Here is an 18,413-nt window from a genome sequence, read left to right on the forward strand (position 1 = left end):
TTGATTAACTATTTCCTTTCCCATATTAGGGAAGTTTTCAACTATAATCTCTTCAAATATCTTCTCAGTCCCTTTCTTTTTCTCTTCTTCTTCTGGGACCCCTATAATTCGAATGTTGGCGTGTTTAATGTTGTCCCAGAGGTCTCTGAGACTGTCCTCAGTTCTTTTCATTCTTTTTTCTTTATCCTGCTCTGCAGTAGTTATTTCCACCATTTTATCTTCCAGGTCACTTATCCTTTCTTCTGCCTCAGTTATTCTGCTATTGATCCCATCTAGAGTATTTTTAATTTCATTTATTGTGGTTTTCATCATTGCTTGGTTCCTCTTTAGTTCTTCTACGTCCTTGTTAAATGTTTCTTGCATTTTGTCTATTCTATTTCCAAGATTTTGGATCATCCTTACTATCATTATTCTGAATTCTTTTTCAGGTAGACTACCTATTTCCTCTTCATTTGTTAAGTCTGGTATGTTCTGACCCTGCTCCTTCAACTGCTGTGTGTTTTTCTGTCGTCTCATTTTGCTTATCTTACTGTGTTTGGGGTCTCCTTTTCACAGGCTGCAGGTTCGTAGTTCCTGTTGTTTTTGGTATCTGTCCCCAGTGGCTAAGGTTGGTTCAGTGGGTTGTGTAGGCTTCCTGGTGGAGGGAACTAGTGCCTGAGCTCTGGTGGATGAGGTTGGATCTTGTCTTTCTGGTGGGCACGTCCACGTCTGGTGGTGTATTTTGGGGTGTCTGTGGCCTTATTATGATTTTAGGCAGCCTCTCTGCTAATGGATGGGGCTGTGTTCCTGTCTTGCTAGTTGTTTGGCATAGGGTGTCCAGCACTGTAGCTTGCTGGTCGTTGAGTGAAGCTGGGTCTTGATGTTGAGATGGAGATCTCTGAGAGATTTTTGCCGTTTGGTATTACGTGAAGCTGGGAGGTCTCTTGTGGACCAGTGTCCTGAAGTTGGCTCTCCCACCTCAGAGGCACGGCCCTGATGCCTGGCTGGAGCACCAAGAGACTTTCGTCCACACGGCTCAGAGTAAAAGGGAGAAAAAATAGAAAGAAAGAAAGAAAGAAAGAAAGAAAGAAAGAGGCTATAATATAGTGAAGTAAAATAAAGCTATTGTAAAGCAAAGCTATACAGACAAAATCGCACCCAGAAGCATATACATATACACTCACAAATAAAGGAAAAGGGGAAAAATTAATATATCCTGCTCCCAAAGTCCACCTCCTGAATTTGGGATGATTCGTTGTCTATTCAGGTATTCACCAGATGCAGGCACATCAAGTTGTTTGTGGAGTTTTAATCCGCTGCTTCTAAGGCTGCTGGGAGAGATTTCCCCTTATCTTCCCTGTTCGCACAGTTCCTGGGGTTCAGCTTTGGATTTGGACCCGCCTCTGCGTGTAGGTCGCCTGAGGGCGTCTATTCCCCGCACAGACAGGACGGGGTTAAAGGAGCAGCTGCTTCGGGGGCTCTGGCTCACTCAGGCCGCGGGGAGGGAGGTGTACAGAGGAGGCGGGGTGAGCCTGCGGCGGCCGAGGCCGGCGTGACGTTGCACCAGCCTGAGGCGGGCAGTGCGTTCTCCCGGGGAACTTGTCCCCGGATCACGGGACCCTGGCAGTGGCGGGCTGCACAGGCTCCCGGGAGGGGCGATGTGGAGAGTGACCTGTGCTCACACACAGGCTTTTTGGAGGCGGCAGCAGCAGCCCCAGCGTCTCACGCCCGTCTCTGGGGTCCGTGCTGATCGCCGCGGCTCGCGCCTTTCCCTGGAGTTCGTTTAGGCGGCGCTCTGAATCCCCTCTCCTTGCGCGCCGCGAAACAAAGAGGCAAGAAAAAGTCTCTTGCCTCTTCGGCAGCTGCAGACTTTTTCCCGGACTCCCTACCAGCCAGCTGTGGTGCGCTAACCCCTTCAGGCTGTGTTCACGCCGCCAGCCCCAGTCCTCTCCCTGCGATCCAACCGAAACCGAAACCGGAGCCTCAGCTCCCAGCCCCGCCCGCCGAGCAGCCAAGCCTCTCGGGCTGGTGAGTGCTGCTCGGCGCCGAGCCTCTGTGCGGGAGTCTCTCCGTTTTTTTCCTCTGTGCCCCTGTTGCTGTGGGGTCTGCGGTGATCGCCGCGGCTCGCGCCCTTCTCTGGAGTTCGTTTAGGCGGCGCTCTGAATCCCCTCTCCTTGCGCGCCGCGAAACAAAGAGGCAAGAAAGAGTCTCTTGCCTCTTCGGCAGCTGCAGACTTTTTCCCGGTCTCCCTCCCAGCCAGCTGTTGTGCGCTAATCCCTTCAGGCTGTGTTCACGCTGCCAGCCTCAGTCCTCTCCCTGCGATCCGACCGAAGCCGAGCCTCAGCTCCCAGCCCCGCCCGCCCCGGCGGGGGAGCAGACAAGCCTCTCTTGGGCTGCTGAGTGCTGCTCGGCGCCGAGCCTCTGTGCGGGAATCTCTCCGTTTTTCCCTCTGCGCCCCTGTTGCTGTGGGATCCGCGCTGGTAGCTGCGGCTCGCGCCCGTCTCTTAAGTTCGTTTAGGCAGCGCTCTGAATCCCCTCTCCTCGCGCACCAGGAAACAAAGAGGGAAGAAAAAGTCTCTTGCCTCTTCGGCAGCTGCAGACTTTTTCCCGGACTCCCTCTCGGCTAGCTGTGGTGCACTAACCCCTTCAGGCTGTGTTCACGCCTCCAACCCCAGTCCTCTCCCTGCGATCCGACCGAAGCCCGAGCCTCAGCTCCCAGCCCCGCCCGCCCCGGCGGGTGAGCAGACAAGCCTCTCGGGCTGGAGAGTGCTGCTCGGCGCCGAGCCTCTGTGCGGGAACCTCTCCGCTTTGCTCTCCGCACCCCTGTGGCTGCGCTCTCCTCCGTGGCTCCGAAGCTTCCCCCTTCCGCCACCCGCAGTCTCCGCCCTCGAAGGGGCTTCCTAGTGCGTGGAAATCTTTCCTCCTTCACGGCTCCCTCCCACTAGTGCAGGTGCCGTCCCTATTCTTTTGTCTCTGTTATTTCTTTTTTCTTTTGCCCTACCCAAGTACGGGGGGAGTTTCTTGCCTTTTTGGAGGTCGGACGTTTTCTGCCAGCGTTCAGTGGGTGTTCTGTAGGAGCAGTTCCACGTGTAGATGTATTTCTACTGTATCTGTGGGAAGGAAGGTGATCTCCGCGTCTTACTCTTCCGCCATCTTCCCGAGGACCTCTATTTTTAGTTTTAAGGAACCTCCATACTGTTCTCCATAGTGGCTGTATCAATTTACATTCCCACCAACAATGCAAGAAGGTTCCCTTTTCTCCACACCCTCTCCAGCATTTATTTTTTGTAGATTTTTTGATGATGGCCATTCTGACTGGTGTGAGGTAGTTTTTGTAGTAGCTGTAGTTTTGTAGTTTTGATTTGCATTTCTCTAATGATTAGTGACGTTGAGCTTTAACAGGTGTTTGATTTCTGCTTGAGCAGTTTTTCTGAAATGCATCTCCCTACTTCCACTCTCACTCCAATCCTCCAGATTTTTCTCAAAACACAGCGTTGATCATGCCACCCCTTTATCCAACCCACCAACAGATGATCATTGTATATAGAGTATAACTTCTTAACCAACACTCCTGCCAACCTTTATCTCATAGCCCATTCAGTTACACATGCTGTACCCTGACCACACACTATCAGACATCATCTTTTTGCTGTATTTCCTCCACACACACACGTCCCTATTCCTCTGTCATGCCTTTGTTCATTGCCATAGCCTATATGGAGTATCCTATCCCCCATCTCTTTATTTCAGATCCCTAAGTAATCATCAGGCCCACGATGAAATTTGACCTCAGTTCAGGTCAACAGATATTTAAGGAGTACCCAGGCTTGCATCAAATAGTATGAGAGGCCCTGAGGATGTAAAATGAAGATAGAAGATCAGTTCCTTTTCTCAAGAAGCTCACAGTCTAAGAGGAGTGACAGATATGGGCAGGGCATGTCCACATGGCCATGAAGTGCCATCCTGACCACCCCCATCCCATCCATAGCACAGAGTAATGCAATGTCAGGGTGCTGTGGTGGCTCAGGAGAGGTCGCCACTTGCTCAGCCTAGACGAAAGTGTTGCCGGAGGAAAGTATCTGGGTTTGTTTTTTTGTTTGTTTGCTTTTTAATTGAAGTATAGTTGATTTACAATATTATATTACTTTCAGGTGTACAACATAGTGATTCAGTATTTATACAGATTATAATTCATTAAAAGTTATTACAAGATAATGACTATAATTCCCTGTGCTATACAATATGTTTGTTGCTTATCTATTGTATATGTAGTAGTTTATATCTCTTAATCCTATACCCCTAGCAGGTAGGTCTGGCCCAGTCTCTTATGAGGTCACCACTTTCTTTCCCTGCTGTGCACAAGACCCTGTGTGTGCCCTCCAAGAGTGGAGTTTCTGTTTCCCCTAGTCCTACAGAATTCCTGCGATCAAACCCTGCTGGCTTTCAAAGCCAGATTCTCTAGGGGTCCTCCTCCCATTGCCAGACCCCCAGGCTGGGGAGCCTGATGTGGGGCTCAGGACTTTCACTCCTCTGGGAAAACTTCTGTGGTATAATTGTTGTTTTCCAGTTTGTGGATCACCTACCAAGTGTGTATGGAATTTGATTTCATTGGAATTGTGCCCCTCCTACCATCTTGTTATGGCTTCTTCTTTGTCTTTGGATGTAGGTTATCTTTTTTGGTAGGTTCCAGCATTTTATTGTCGGTGGTTGTTCAATAGTTAGTTGTGATTTTGGTGTTTCTGTTAGAAGGGGTGAACTCACTTCCTTCTACTCTTGCCATCTTGTCCTGCCGTCCCCTTAATCCTACACCCCTAATTCTCCCCTCCCCTCTTCCCTCTCCCACTTGGTAACCACTAGTTTGTTTCCGATATCTGTGATTGTTTTTCTGTTTTTCATATATATTCGTTTTTATTATATTTTAGATTGTACATATAAGTGATATCATACAGTATCTGTTTTTGTCTGACTTATTTCACTAAGCATAACGTTAACTAGGTCCATCCACATTGGTACAAATGGCAGAATTTCATTCTTTTTTTATGGCTGAGTAATATTCCATTTTATATATATATATATATATATATATATATATATATATATATATATATATATATAGTGTTTTATATATATACAACACTTCTTCTTTATCCATTGGTAAGTTGATGGGCACTTGGGTTGCTTCCTAATCTTGGCTATTGTAAATAGTGCTGCTATGAACATTGGGATGCATGAATCTTTTTGAATTAGTATTTTTGTTTTTTTTCTGGATATATACCCAGGAGTGGAATTGATAGATCATAGGATATTTCTATCCTAAAGTGAGTTCACCCCCTTCTAACAGAAATCAGAGATTTTTAGTTTTTTGAGGACACTCCATACTGGTTTCCATTGTTGCTTGAACCAATTTACATTTTCACCAGTAGTGTACAAGGGTTCCCTTATATCTGCATCCTCTCCAACATTTGTTACTTGCAGACTTTTTGATGATAGCCATTTTGACAGGTGTGAGGTGATAGCTCATGGTGGTTTCGATTTGCATTTCTCCAATAATTAGCAATGTTAAGCCTCTTTGCATGTGTCTGTTGTCCGTCTGTATGTCTTCTTTGGAAAAATGTCTTCTGACCATTTTTTGTTTGGGTTGTTTTTTTGATATTGAGTTGTATGAGTTGTTTATATATTTTAGATATTAACCCCTTATTGGTCATATCATTTGCAAATATTTTTTCCCATTCCATAGATTGTCTTTTCATTTTGTTGATGGTTTCCTTTGATGTGCAAAAGTTTTTAAGTTTAATTAGATCCCATTTGTTTATTTTTGCTTTTATTTCTTTTACCTTAGGAGATAGACCCAAGAAAATATTGCTAGGATTTATGTAAAAATGTGTTCTGCCTCTGTTCTTTCCTAGGGGTTTTATGGTTTCAGGTCTTACATTTAGGTCTTTAATCCATTTTGAATGTATTTTTATATATGATGTGAGAAAATTTTCTAATCTCATTGTTTTACATGTAGCAGTTTAGTTTTCCCAACACCACTTGCTGAAGAGACTGTCTTTTCTCCAGTGTATATTCTTACCTCCTTTGTCATAGATTAATTGACCATAGGGTCAATTGTGTGGGTTTATTTCAGTGCTCTCTATTCTGTTCCATTATTCTCTGTTTTTGTGCCGGTATCATGCTGTTTTGATTACTGTAGTTTTGTAGTATAGTCTGGGAGGGTGAAACCTCTTTTTAACTTTTGCCATTTTAATTATTCCATGTCTTGGTGTGAGTCTGTTTGGGCTCATCTTGTTTGGCACCTTCTGTGCTTCCTGTAGCTGGATATGTGTTTCCTTCTTCAGGTTTAGGAAGTTTTCAGCCATAATTTCCTCAAATACATTTTTGATCCCCTCTCTCTCTCTTCTCTTTCTGAAACCCCTATAATGTCAATATTAGAATGTTTAATGTTATCATACAGATCTATTAAATTGCTTTCATTAATTTTTTTTTTTCTTTCTGCCTGTTCTAATTGGGTGATTTCCATTATTCTATATTCCAGATCACTTATGTGTTTTTCTGTATCACTTAGTCTGTTATTCATTCTTCTAGTGTGGTTTTTATTTCAACTATTGAATTGTTCATTTCTGATTGGGTCTTTTTCTATATTTTCTAGTTCCCTTTTGAAATAATCCATGTTTAGATCAATTCTTTTCCCTAATTAAGTTAACATTTTTATTACTAATGTTTTGAATTTTTCATCTGATAAATTATTTATTTCTGTTTTATTATTTTTTCAGTGATTTTTCTCTTGCTCTTTCAGTTGAGAGTAGTTCCTCTGCCTTTTAATTTTACTTAACTTTCTCTGATTCTATGAATTTAGGTGAAACACTTACCTACAGTGATCTTAAAGGAGTGTTCTCATGTGGGTGCATCCCTATGCAGACAGCGTGTACCCAATGCCTTTGGTGGGAGACCTGGATTTGATGTGGACTCTATTCATGTCTTTCCTCAGGGTTTGCTGGCAGCTATCACCTTGGTAGGGATTGGGACTGGAGATGGAGGTGCTAGAGCTGGCACTGAGTGTGAGGCAGGACTTCCTCTCTGCTCAGTGGCTGTCACCACCCTGTCATGGGTAGCGTCTGTTCCCAAATTGCTAGAGCAGAAGCCCTGAGGGTCTGGCTAAAGTTGGCTGTGTTTTCTTTAAGGGTTTTTTTCCCCCTCTCCCCACATTGGGACCTTTGCTGATCACTTCCCCCTGCCTCCACTGCCCCAGCCCTGTTGTGGGGCTGCTCTGCTGGGCTGGTGGTGGCCTGCATGGACTCTCGGCATGTGTTGGAAATTTAGTTGTGGTAGAGTGGCTGCTGTCAGAGATCTGGGTGGCTTCTAAGGCACTGCTTGAGTGAGTGTCAACATTGGCCACCGCTGTCCCATCCAAGCTCCACCCCAGGACTGGGTCATTGCTGCATCCCAAGTTCAGTTCTTTTCCTAGATCCTGGCAGCCCCAGATCTAGTGCCTCACTATGCTGTGGAGTGAGTGAGGCCAGAACTTTCACTCAGGTCCAATTAGGGTTCACAGTGAGGCAATCATGGGAGCAGACCTCTCTCCACCCTGCCTTGGGAGCAAACAAGCATGCAATCATTCCTCCAGGCTTCTTACAGCCCTTCTATTTGTTGGAGCTGTTCTCCAGCTAGTCAAGAGAGCTTGTCTCCTCTGCATAAGACCCCAGGAGTGGAACTCCCAGTCTGTGGCTCAACCTGCTCACTCCCCAGGGCAGATGTCTGCCTGTATAATCTCCCTTTTCCTCTGAGTCTCCTCTCAGGGGCCAAAGTCCTGACCCAATTACTTTTCTTCCCTTCCTACCTGATCATGTGTGTATCTTTCTTACCACCTTTGTTTTCTAGGAGTCCTTTTGCCAGATTCCAGTTGGTTTACAGTGAGAATTGTTCCACATGTGGATGTATTTTTCATGTGTTCATGGGAAGAGGTGAGCTCCATATCTTCTTATTTGGCCATATTGATCAGAATGGGTTTGGTGTCAGAGTAGAAGTTATTCATCAGTACAGAAAGTGAGGAAGGATGTTGCAGGCATAAGGAACATAAACCAAGATTGGAACCTTCTATGACACCTCTTCAAGCTCTCCTCATTTCCAAACTGAACTCTGTCTCATCAGTTCTATAATTATATTTTTTGTTGTTGCTGTTGCACCATTACAATACTAACAATATTCAACTTTGTATTTTAGTTACTTGATTATAGATTATCAACTGCCCAGTAAATTCTAGGAATTGTGCTAAATCTTGCAAAAAGTTGTCTCATTTACTCCTCTCTACAACCTGTGAGATACACAGTAGTGTCATACTCATTAGGTAGATGAGGAAACTGAGGCCAGAGAAATAAACCACCTGAGGTTGCATAGCTATTCTACTGTGTATAACCATGAATGGAGTGTTGATAAATAATGTTTCTGGGGCTCTGCATGCAAAGATTCCGATTTAGTAATTTCAACTGGGACTCCTATGTGCATTTTATTCCAAGTTGATTGGAAACCATACTTGGAGGAACACTGAACTCATAAGAAAATACTCTGGGACTTATGTCCAGACCTGTCAGCTTCCAGAACCTGTTTTTATATTTGCATGCCTTTGGAGGGGAGCAACACATTACTGTTGTGTCTTACAAAGTCAACTTACAACAGAGCCTTTCATGTTATAAATGTCAAAAAATGGCTCATTGTTAGGATTAAAGTGGACATTTCCAGTTTTTTGAGGGACGGCAACTTTATATTTCAGGATGAAATAATTTTGCTTTTATTGCTAATTGATATGTATCTTAGTGATGGGGTATTATAGTTAATGTTATGTATCAACCTTACTGGGCCACAGGGTGCCCACATATTTGGTCAAACATTATTTCTGAATGTGTCTATAGGTGTGTTTCCAATGAGATTAGCATTTGAATAGGTAGACTAAGTAAAAGAGGTTGCCCTCTCCAATGTGGGTGGGCATCATCCAATCCTTTGAGGACCTGAATAGAACTGAAAGAGAAAGGGAGAATTCTCTCTCTCTGCCTAATTGCAGAGCTAGGACATCAGTCTTCTTTAGCCTTCGTACTGGAACTTATATTATTGGTGATGATGGTTCTCAGGCCTTCAGACTTAGACTACAACTTACGCCACCGATTCTCTGAATCTCTAGCTTGTAAATGATAGATCATAGGACCTCATAGCCTCATAATAGCATGAGCCACTTATAGATATGTATATGTGTATATATAACGATATATAAAAATATATCATCTATAAAGAGATATACAAAGAGATATGTATATGCATATATTACATATATGTGTGTGTGTGTGTGTGTGTGTGTGTGTAACAGAACCTATTGGTTCTATTACTCTAGAGAACTCTGACTAATACACAGAGTTAAAAAGTTTTATGATTCTGTATTTTTTCCAAACTGGTTCTCACAAAATTACTAAGCCCTTCTATGCTGTTAATAACTTTCTATAAACATTTCCAATGCATTTGTCCTATTGAATTAGTGATTTTCCTAAAACACAAATCTGGCCATGCCACTCCATTACTTAAACCTCTACTATGACTTCTCATCACCAAAAGGAAAGTGGCCACCATGTTTAGCCTGATGTCTAAGTTCATCTGAAATTGGATACCATGTCTCTCTCCAGCCTTTTTGTTCTATATCCTCACCTTTGTACCCTGTGTACCAGCCACTCCAAAGTACTTTTGGTTTTTCACATTTGTGAAACTGTCTCCTGCCCCTTTGTCTGTAGTTCCCTCTGCCTGGGATGCTTTCCCCAGCTTTAACCAGCTGACAAATGCCCACTCCTCCTTTAAGACCTAACTCAAATGTCTCTTCCTTTGTGCCTAAATTCCTGATTTTTCTGAGCAGAAGTGATCATTCTCTCTTTGGTTCCATATATCTATTGTAGCACATTTTGTTTTTAAGCCTGTCTTCTCCATTAGACTGTGAACATCTTGAGAGCTGAGACAGTGCATTACCTCCATACTGTCAGTGCCTGCCACAAAAGGGTTCAGCTACTTCTTGCTGAGTAAATTAATAGGTGAGTGAAGGAATGAAAGAGTAGTTGGATGAATGAAGGCATGTGTCTTTATTTCCCATCTCACATTCAACCCATCAGGAAATCTGTTGGCTCTACCTTTAAAATATTTCCAGAACTTGATTATTTCCCACCACCTTCAATGCTACCATTCTGCTCTAAACCATCCTGGCCCCTAGCCAAGATTCCTCCAGTAGCTTCCTAATAGTTCTCTGTGTTTTGATCCTTGATAGTCCCTAAAGTATACTCCCAACATAGAAGCTAGACTTATCCTTGAAAAATACAAATCAGATCAAACCCTCCTCTGATTTGCATTTCACGAAGAATAAAAGCTCAAGTCCTTTCGATGGCTTACAAGGCTTTGTATGAACTACCACTTACCCCTTCAGTTTCCTACCTGGCTCTGCTTATTTTCTAATCTCATTTCCTACCACTTTCCACCTTGTTCACTCCACTCCACTCACCCTGGTCTCTTTTGCAGTTCCTCAAATATACCAGGCTTGCCTCTGTCATAGAGCCTTTCCACTGGCAGTTCCCACTGCCTGGAATACTCTTTGCTCCTTGTCAGCATGGCCCACTCCCCCAACTCCTTTAAGTCTTTGTTCAAATAGCACCTCCTCAGTAAGCCCAACCTTGAGCACCTTATTTAATATTGTTCTCTTGATTGCCATTTTTTTCTTGATTCCATAGCACTTATCATCTTCCTTCATACTATATTTAATTATTAATTATATTTATTACTTATTATCTGACCCTTCCTACTGGAATGCAGGCTTATTCTAGTTTGTTCAGTGATATTTTCTAATGGGTTGAGCAGTGCCTAGAACATAGTAGATACTCAGTGAATGTATTTTCAATGACTAAGTGAATGCATGACTCATCTAGGATGTAAGTTCCTTAAATGTCCTGACTTTGTCAGTCTTTATCATTGAATTGCTAGTCCAAAATAAAGTACCTGCCACTTAGTGGGTCTGTTCAGTAAATACTTGTTGAATGTATGGATGCATTTGACTTGGATTTCAATGGATCATTCTCAAGAGGGAAAAAAAAGCATGTCAGCTAATAATCAGTTTAGTTTATTTAAAAGCGCTTGATGTTTATTTTAACAAAAGCCTTCTTGGAATTCTAACACTAAAATAGGATGTCATTGAGGTCCCTGTGGCTTTAGTGGCTATGACCTTTACCATCATTCTCAGGATGGGAGGGGGAGCATGCGTGGAGGGCCTTAATTTAATCCAACCCTAAGGCTGGGGTGATGTGCTGACAAAAGAAATCAGGAAACCTTACAGACCAGCTTCCCTAAAATAACCTTGCAATTGTTCCTAAGTACACCAGAAACTCTAATTTGGTCAGTTACGGCTCCTCTCAATTGACTCAGAGTGCTTTTAGTTAACATCAAATGCTTAACAAATCTGAAAGTTTCCCACGAGAACCTTCCATTAAGTTTGCATTCTGCCAAGCTACAGAAAAGGAAGGTCTGTGTTTTGCAAATACAGAAAATAGCTTTAACTGTACTCCATTTTTGCAGACTCATGGGTAAATTTTCCAATCAAGCACCAGTGTATGTGATCTGATTTTTGATCAAAATATAATGTCTAACAGGTGGACTATTTTGGACTCAGTCTTTGCCAGGTGATGCAAAATAATGACAAATGATCATTTTGCCTATATATAAATGATCACAAGTCACTCTGCTTGACCCACAGTTCAAACCAGCCTTCGTAGAAATCCATTTCCAAACTATGCCCACTGCTGTGATTGAAAGTGGGTATTTTCAAAATTGCTCAGCTTAGCAAACTTGCTACTCTGGAATTACTTTGAATTGTGGCTTGTCTGACAAGCTTATAGAATACAGATTTGGTATCTGAGTAAGTAAATAGCTCCACCAGGTTCGTGCATGGACTCTTAAGCTTGAAATTTTCTTTTTAGCACTAGTGGATACCTCATCATGAATGTCCTTATGAAAGAGATACTAACTTTAACCCCTAGAAAGTAGGGCTAAAAACTATTTACTTTTAAATCCATTCTGCAAAGCCGTTGCTAACCCAAGTTCATAACTTATAAATATTTAGGAATGAAAAAATAAATTGCATATTTCTTTTGGAATCATTAAAGGAAATTATCACTGTTTAAAATAGATATGATTCTTTTCAAGATCATATAATAATATATTTTATTCTTACATTCATTTGCAGAAAGCTCAGTGATGTCCTTAATTGTGGTAATTATCTATTGGCATAAGTGGTTAATAGATTTGTTTCCCCTTTTGCCTTAATAGTTTTTGATACTCTATTTCTGTTTTAATATCTTATTAAATTTCCCAGAAGCATATTGTCTTTTGGTTTCAAAACTATTTTTGGAAGTAAATTGGGTATACAATACAATAATAAAAACTAAAGCATTAAATGTACTATATTTCTTCAGTTCAATTTCCTCCTAGGAAAATACAGCAAAATCTTTACTTTCAGAACTAAAAATATATTTTGTGTATATATTTGGTATGATAAGTTAGAAAAGAAAAAAACACTCATTTCAGGAAGCATTTATTCCATACCTTCTACATGCAAGGCATCATGTTACTTGATAGGTTATGAAATGATAAAGGTAAATCTAGATTGGGAGATAGACACTCCCATTGACATCTGCAAAACAATGTGGTGATGATCCCAATTATATGAAATATCCAGTGTCAGCAAATTCATAGAGACAGAAAGAAGATTAGTGGTTGCCATGGTCTGGGGATAGAGGGAATAGGGAGTGACTGCTTAATGGGTATGGGGTTTCCTTTTGGGGTGATGAAAATATTCTGGAAATAGATAGTGGTGATGGTTGCACAACTGTGTAATATACTAAATGTTACTAATGGTAAATTTTATGTTATGTGCATTTTACTACAATAAAATTTTTTTTAAATATGAAAACTACAAACAAAAATTCCAGTTTGGTGAGGTCAAGTAATTGATTCATTCATTCAACAAATATTTACTGAATACTTACTATGTGTCAGTCACTGTATTAGGTACTGAGGACCAAAGGCTGAGCAAAGCCAGGCGTAGTCATTCTCTCATGGACAATGTATAGTAGGGAGAAAAGTAACAAATAATTTTTTAAAGTTTAACCACAGATAAATGTTATGAAGGAAAGAAAATGTATAACCAAGAACCTTGGCCTAATTGAAGGTTTTGGACAAAGATCAAGAAAGATTATCCAGAGGAAGGAACCATCGATCTGATAAATAGTAGCTAAATGAGAACTAGGGCAGAGAGATGGGAAGGACATAGAGCTTGCCAAGAGGAAGCATAATGTGTATAAAGGACGGATGATAGTCAAATAGGGGAAGGTGGTTTGTGATAAGACTTGAGAAGGCAGGGGACATATCTTATATAACATTTGAGGGATTGGGAGAACCTAGAGGGGGAAAGGTAGAATGAGGTGGAGAGATTGGAATATGGTAGATCTTCTAGGAAGTTACTGCCATGGGCAAGACATAGATTAAGGAGAAAGTGGTGGGTATAGAATCAGTGTGAAGGGTATTTAGAAGGTTAATGAGACAGAACTTGATGATGGAATGTGTCTAGGATTGTAGAGGATGGAGGGAGGGAGAGAGGTAGAAACAGGTGGAGAGAGGGAGAGAGAGGTGGAGAGACAGAGAGAGAGAGAAGGGTGGGGGTCAACCCTGTCCCTCAGCTTTCTGGTTTGCAGATCTGGGTGACTGACTGTGCCACTCTGAGACAGGAAGTGCTCCAGAGGCACCTTTTGGATGTAAAGGGAGGTGTTGCAGAAGGAAGCACTTAAAAGTGGAGGTGGGTCACATGACTCAAATGGGAAACTTGACACAGACTTTTCCTCAGCGACTCTTGCTTAAGAATTTTTCCTACGCTTTTTGAGTTGTAATTAGCAGTCAACAGTAGGTCCATGTTGCAATGACAGCAACATATTTTTGTAACTCACTAAAATATATATTAACTGTCTAGGAAAGTGTACATAGTTCTATTATCCTTAGTCAATACTTTATTTTTTTTTTTTAATTAAAAGTGTAAAGCAATAATAAAAGGGAAAAGAAAGATTCCAGTTATTGAGTTTCTACTCTGTATCAGGTACTAGGCTGGGCACATATTATATATATTATCATATTTTATTTTAAAATAATCTTATAGAGTAGATCTTTCCCCCTGTTTTAAAGGTGAGGAAACACAGGCTCCAAGTAAATGAGTAAATTATTTACAAATACTACCATATTACAAATATGAGTAACAAGCAGGAGAGGTAGGATTAAAATCAGGTCTCTGGTTGTGTGCCAAAATTCACATTCATTCAACCGTAATGACATTTTCCTAACTTCAGTCATTTGTGTGTCACTTTCAATATCTTTACTATATATGTGTACCACTTATACTAGTATTTTTTACGTATTTTACTTTGAATTGGCTCATATTTTTTACTCACATAAATATGTTTTATAAGGACACTTTTTATTACTATTATGAATAGAAAATCAGTGCAGCACAAAGGCAATCATAAAAGGCAAAAGGCAACCATACAAACTATAATTAAACTAAGTAACATTACTAAATTCTAGCTATATGCTGTTGTTTTCTGTTGAGGTTCTGAGTTTGATGCCTTTTCTCTCTCTGAGTTAAAAAGAGGGATTAGGAAATTCCAGAAAGGTGTTCAAGACCAGTTACATACTGAGATATGGTCTCTGATAATTATTACAGAGAACAGAAAATGAAATGATTTTCTCACTGTGTGCTTCAATGTTATTTACTGCTATGAACCACCTTAAGCAATTTTTATGCTATTGGCATCAAATGTGCCATTGTCGGGAGATCACTGAACTATACCACGCTAATTCTATTAACTGAGATATGCACACATTGGAATTTCTCTCCATATTGACCCAACCCATATTTGTATTCAAGATCATGGTGCCCAGAGAGCTTGTAGCAATTAAAGTTGCTTCCTTTAAAGGAATTATTCTGAACAGGTTCTAATATAGCCTCTTGTGCTTTGGGTAGAGCACTGGCTATGTAGCATAAAAGAGAAAGATTAGGCAACTGAAATCTCAGTTCTTACAGCATTTTATGAAATTTACCTCAAGATGGAACATTTTCAAAGCTGATTTTAAAAATAAGTTTTCATCATTTGGGAAACCACCACATGACCATAAATGAAATTAGAGAACTTCAGCAATCCCAAGAGAATCATGGCCTAGAGTCCAGGAAGATGAGTCCACAAGACAGGTCAAAGCTACAAGCAGAGGAGGCATTTTGGCCCGAATGAAGAAGGAAAGAAACAAACCTACCAAGCTTGGCATTCAGTGATGGGAGATGGAGAAGCAACAAGTGCCTTTTGGAGAAAAAAACAGATGGAAGGAAAATTAAGCAAAGTTAAAAAACATCATTGTGGTCTGTTGCACAAAAACCAACAGAGCTGTGGTTTCTCTGGAGCCAGAGCTCTGAAAGGTAAGGAAAATAGAGATCATATTACGTGGTACTCAAGGGTTCAATGTACAAAGCAATGATTCTAATGAAGGTCTGGCTAATTCCCTCTCTGTCTCAGAGATGAGCAAGGGGACTGAGAGGTATCTAAACCTATAACAACATGTATTAACCAAATCTGAATTATTTACTTTTGCCATATTTGGGCTGACTTCGAGTGTAGCAGAGGAAAAAAAGATGAAGGAAAACAAGCCTACCCATAAAAAAAAATCATAGAACACCATGTCCCAAAAAGTGGGTAAAAATGTTAACATTGTTTTTTACAGCCTAATAAATGTCTTTCATAAAAATTGCTGAAAACATACTCCCTAGATTTCTTTATTAGGTTGAAAAGAGATATTGATCAGAAAGAGGAGTTGATCAGGAAAGACGGTTCCATAAACATATACTGACTACTTTTTAAATTTCATAATCTTGCAAAATTAGTATTTTTATAATATGTGATAGAAATGAGACTAGAGAAATTAGGTACCTGTCTAAAGACACACAGTTTAAGATTCTGAAATCAGGATTAAAACCTGCTTGAACCTAAGGCCTTTGCTCTTTCAAACAAACGCCTAAGCCTTCTCTAACTACTTATGCCACCTCAATTGAAATGGCCCATGAGCTACCAATATTACATTTAAAATTTTAAGGATTCACAAAACAACTGTGTGAGGAAAGATGATGGTGATTCTGACCCCCATTTTTAGGACATTACAAAACTCTATGAGCAGCAATGCAGTGGTCCCACCCACCCTACAGATGACAAAAATAAAGCTCAGGCAATTATATGTCTTGCCCCAGACATATAATTCCTAGCAAGGGGCAATTCTGCTTATCCATTTCAAATTTCATGTAGTATCCTCCTACCACAATAACTTTTGGCTCTGGATGGCCAAAAAATGGCTTGACTTATTATTATCAAATGTATTTTATTAGTGCTCACCTGTAATACTGGAATAATTACTTTTAAAGATCAAATTTACTATTGGGGGATGAATTCTTCAAAGTAGAAATTCAAAATTTGATTGTCTTTGCTATCTCGGATGCAAATGGATTTGTAGGTAGTCAAGGCACCTACTGAGCATGCCTTAGTTCATTAGCTCTTTCCTCCAGTGAGCACAAAAACATGGAGATGGCATAGTCTTGATCCTTGAGTCAAGGCAGGTGTTAGAATGCCACTGAGATTCAAGAAATAGTTTGAGTCTGTGATTCAGGATCTACAGATTATGCACCCTACCACCCACAGGACTGCATCAGTAGGATGTACCTTTTTTTTTTAAACATCTTTATTAGAGAATAATTGCTTTACAATGGTGTGTTAGTTTATGCTTTATAACAAAGTGAATCAGCTATACATATACATATATCCCCATATCTCCTCCCTCGGCATCTCTCTCCCACCCTCCCTATACCACTCCTCTAGGTGGTCACAAAGCACCGAGCTGATCTCCCTGTGCTATGTGGCTGCTTCCCACTAGCTATCTATTTTATATTTGGTAGTATATATAAGTACATACTACTCTCTCACTTCGTCTCAGCTTACACTTCCACTTCCCCTTGTCCTCAAGTCCATTCTCAACATCTGCGTCTTGATGCCTGTCCTGCCTCTAGGTTCTTCAGAACCTTTTTTTTTTTTTTTTTAGATTGCATATATATGTGTTAGCATATGGTATTTGTTTTTCTCTTGCTGACTTACTTCACTCTGTATGACAGTCTCTAGGTCCATCCACCTCACTACAAATAACACAATTTCGTTTCTTTTTATGGCTGAGTAATATTCCATTGTATATATGTGCCACATCTTCTTTATCCATTCATCTGTCGATGGACACTTAGGTTGCTTCCACGTCCTGGCTATTTTAAATAGAGGTGCCCTGAACATTGTGGTACATGACTCTTTTTGAATTATTGTTTTCTCAGGGTATATGCCCAGTAGTGGGATTGCTGGGTCATATGGTAGTTCTATTTTTAGTTCTTTATGGAACCTCCATACTGTTCTCCATAGTGGCTGTATCAATTTACATTCCCACCAAGAGTGTAAGAGGGTTCCGTTTTCTCCACACCCTCTCCAGCATTTATTTTTTATAGATTTTTTGATGATGGCCATTCTGACTGGGGTGAGGTAGTTTTTGTGTTAGTTGTAGTTTTGTAGTTTTGATTTGCATTTCTCTAATGATTAGTGATGTTGAGCATTCTTTCATGTGTTTGTTGGCAATCCGTATATACTCTTTGGAGAAATGTCTATTTAGGTCTTCTGCCCATTTTAGGATTGGGTTGTTTGGTTATTTGATATTGAGCTGCATGAGCTTCTTGTAAATTTTGGAGGTTAATCCTTTGTCAGTTTGTTCATTTGCAAATATTTTCGCCCATTCTGAGGGTTGTCTTTTCATCTTGTTTATGGTTTCCTTTGCTGTGCAAAAGCTTTTAAGTTTCATTAGGTCCCATTTGTTTGTTTTTGTTTTTATTCCCATTTCTCTAGGAGGTGGGTCAAAAAGGATCTTGCTGTGATTTATGTCATAGAGTGTTCTTCCTATGTTTTCCTCTGAGAGTTTTATAGTGTCTGGCTTTACCTTTAGGTCCTTAATCCATTTTGAGTTTATTTTTATGTATGGTGTTAGGGAGTGTTCTAATTTCATTCTTTTACATGTAGCTGTCCAGTTTTCCCAGCACCACTTATTGAAGAGGCTGTCTTTTCTCCATTGTATATTCTTGCCTCCTTTATCAAAAATAAGGTGACCATATATGTGTGGGTTTATCTCTGCGCTTTCTATCATGTTCCATTGATCTATATTTCTGTTTTTGTGCCAGTACCATACTGTCTTTATTACTGTAGCTTTGTAGTATAGTCTGAAGTCCAGGAGACTGATTCCTCCAGCTCTGTTTTTCTTTC

The 18,413-nt window shown here is 40.6% G+C and overlaps 1 long non-coding RNA gene across 1 annotated transcript; it reads right to left on the reverse strand.

Moving 5' to 3' along the window:
• Window positions 1–6,125: 6,125 nt before the first annotated feature.
• On the reverse strand, window positions 6,126–16,718 carry LOC309661238. The gene is made up of 2 exons (XR_014263916.1): window positions 14,938–16,718; window positions 6,126–14,885 (listed from the first exon to the last, which is right to left on the reverse strand). It is a non-coding gene; the product is annotated as an uncharacterized lncRNA (long non-coding RNA).
• Window positions 16,719–18,413: the final 1,695 nt, after the last annotated feature.

The sequence above is a fragment of the Balaenoptera physalus genome (assembly GCF_965194825.1).
Source record: "Balaenoptera physalus genome assembly, chromosome: 1".
Lineage (NCBI taxonomy): Eukaryota > Metazoa > Chordata > Mammalia > Artiodactyla > Balaenopteridae > Balaenoptera > Balaenoptera physalus.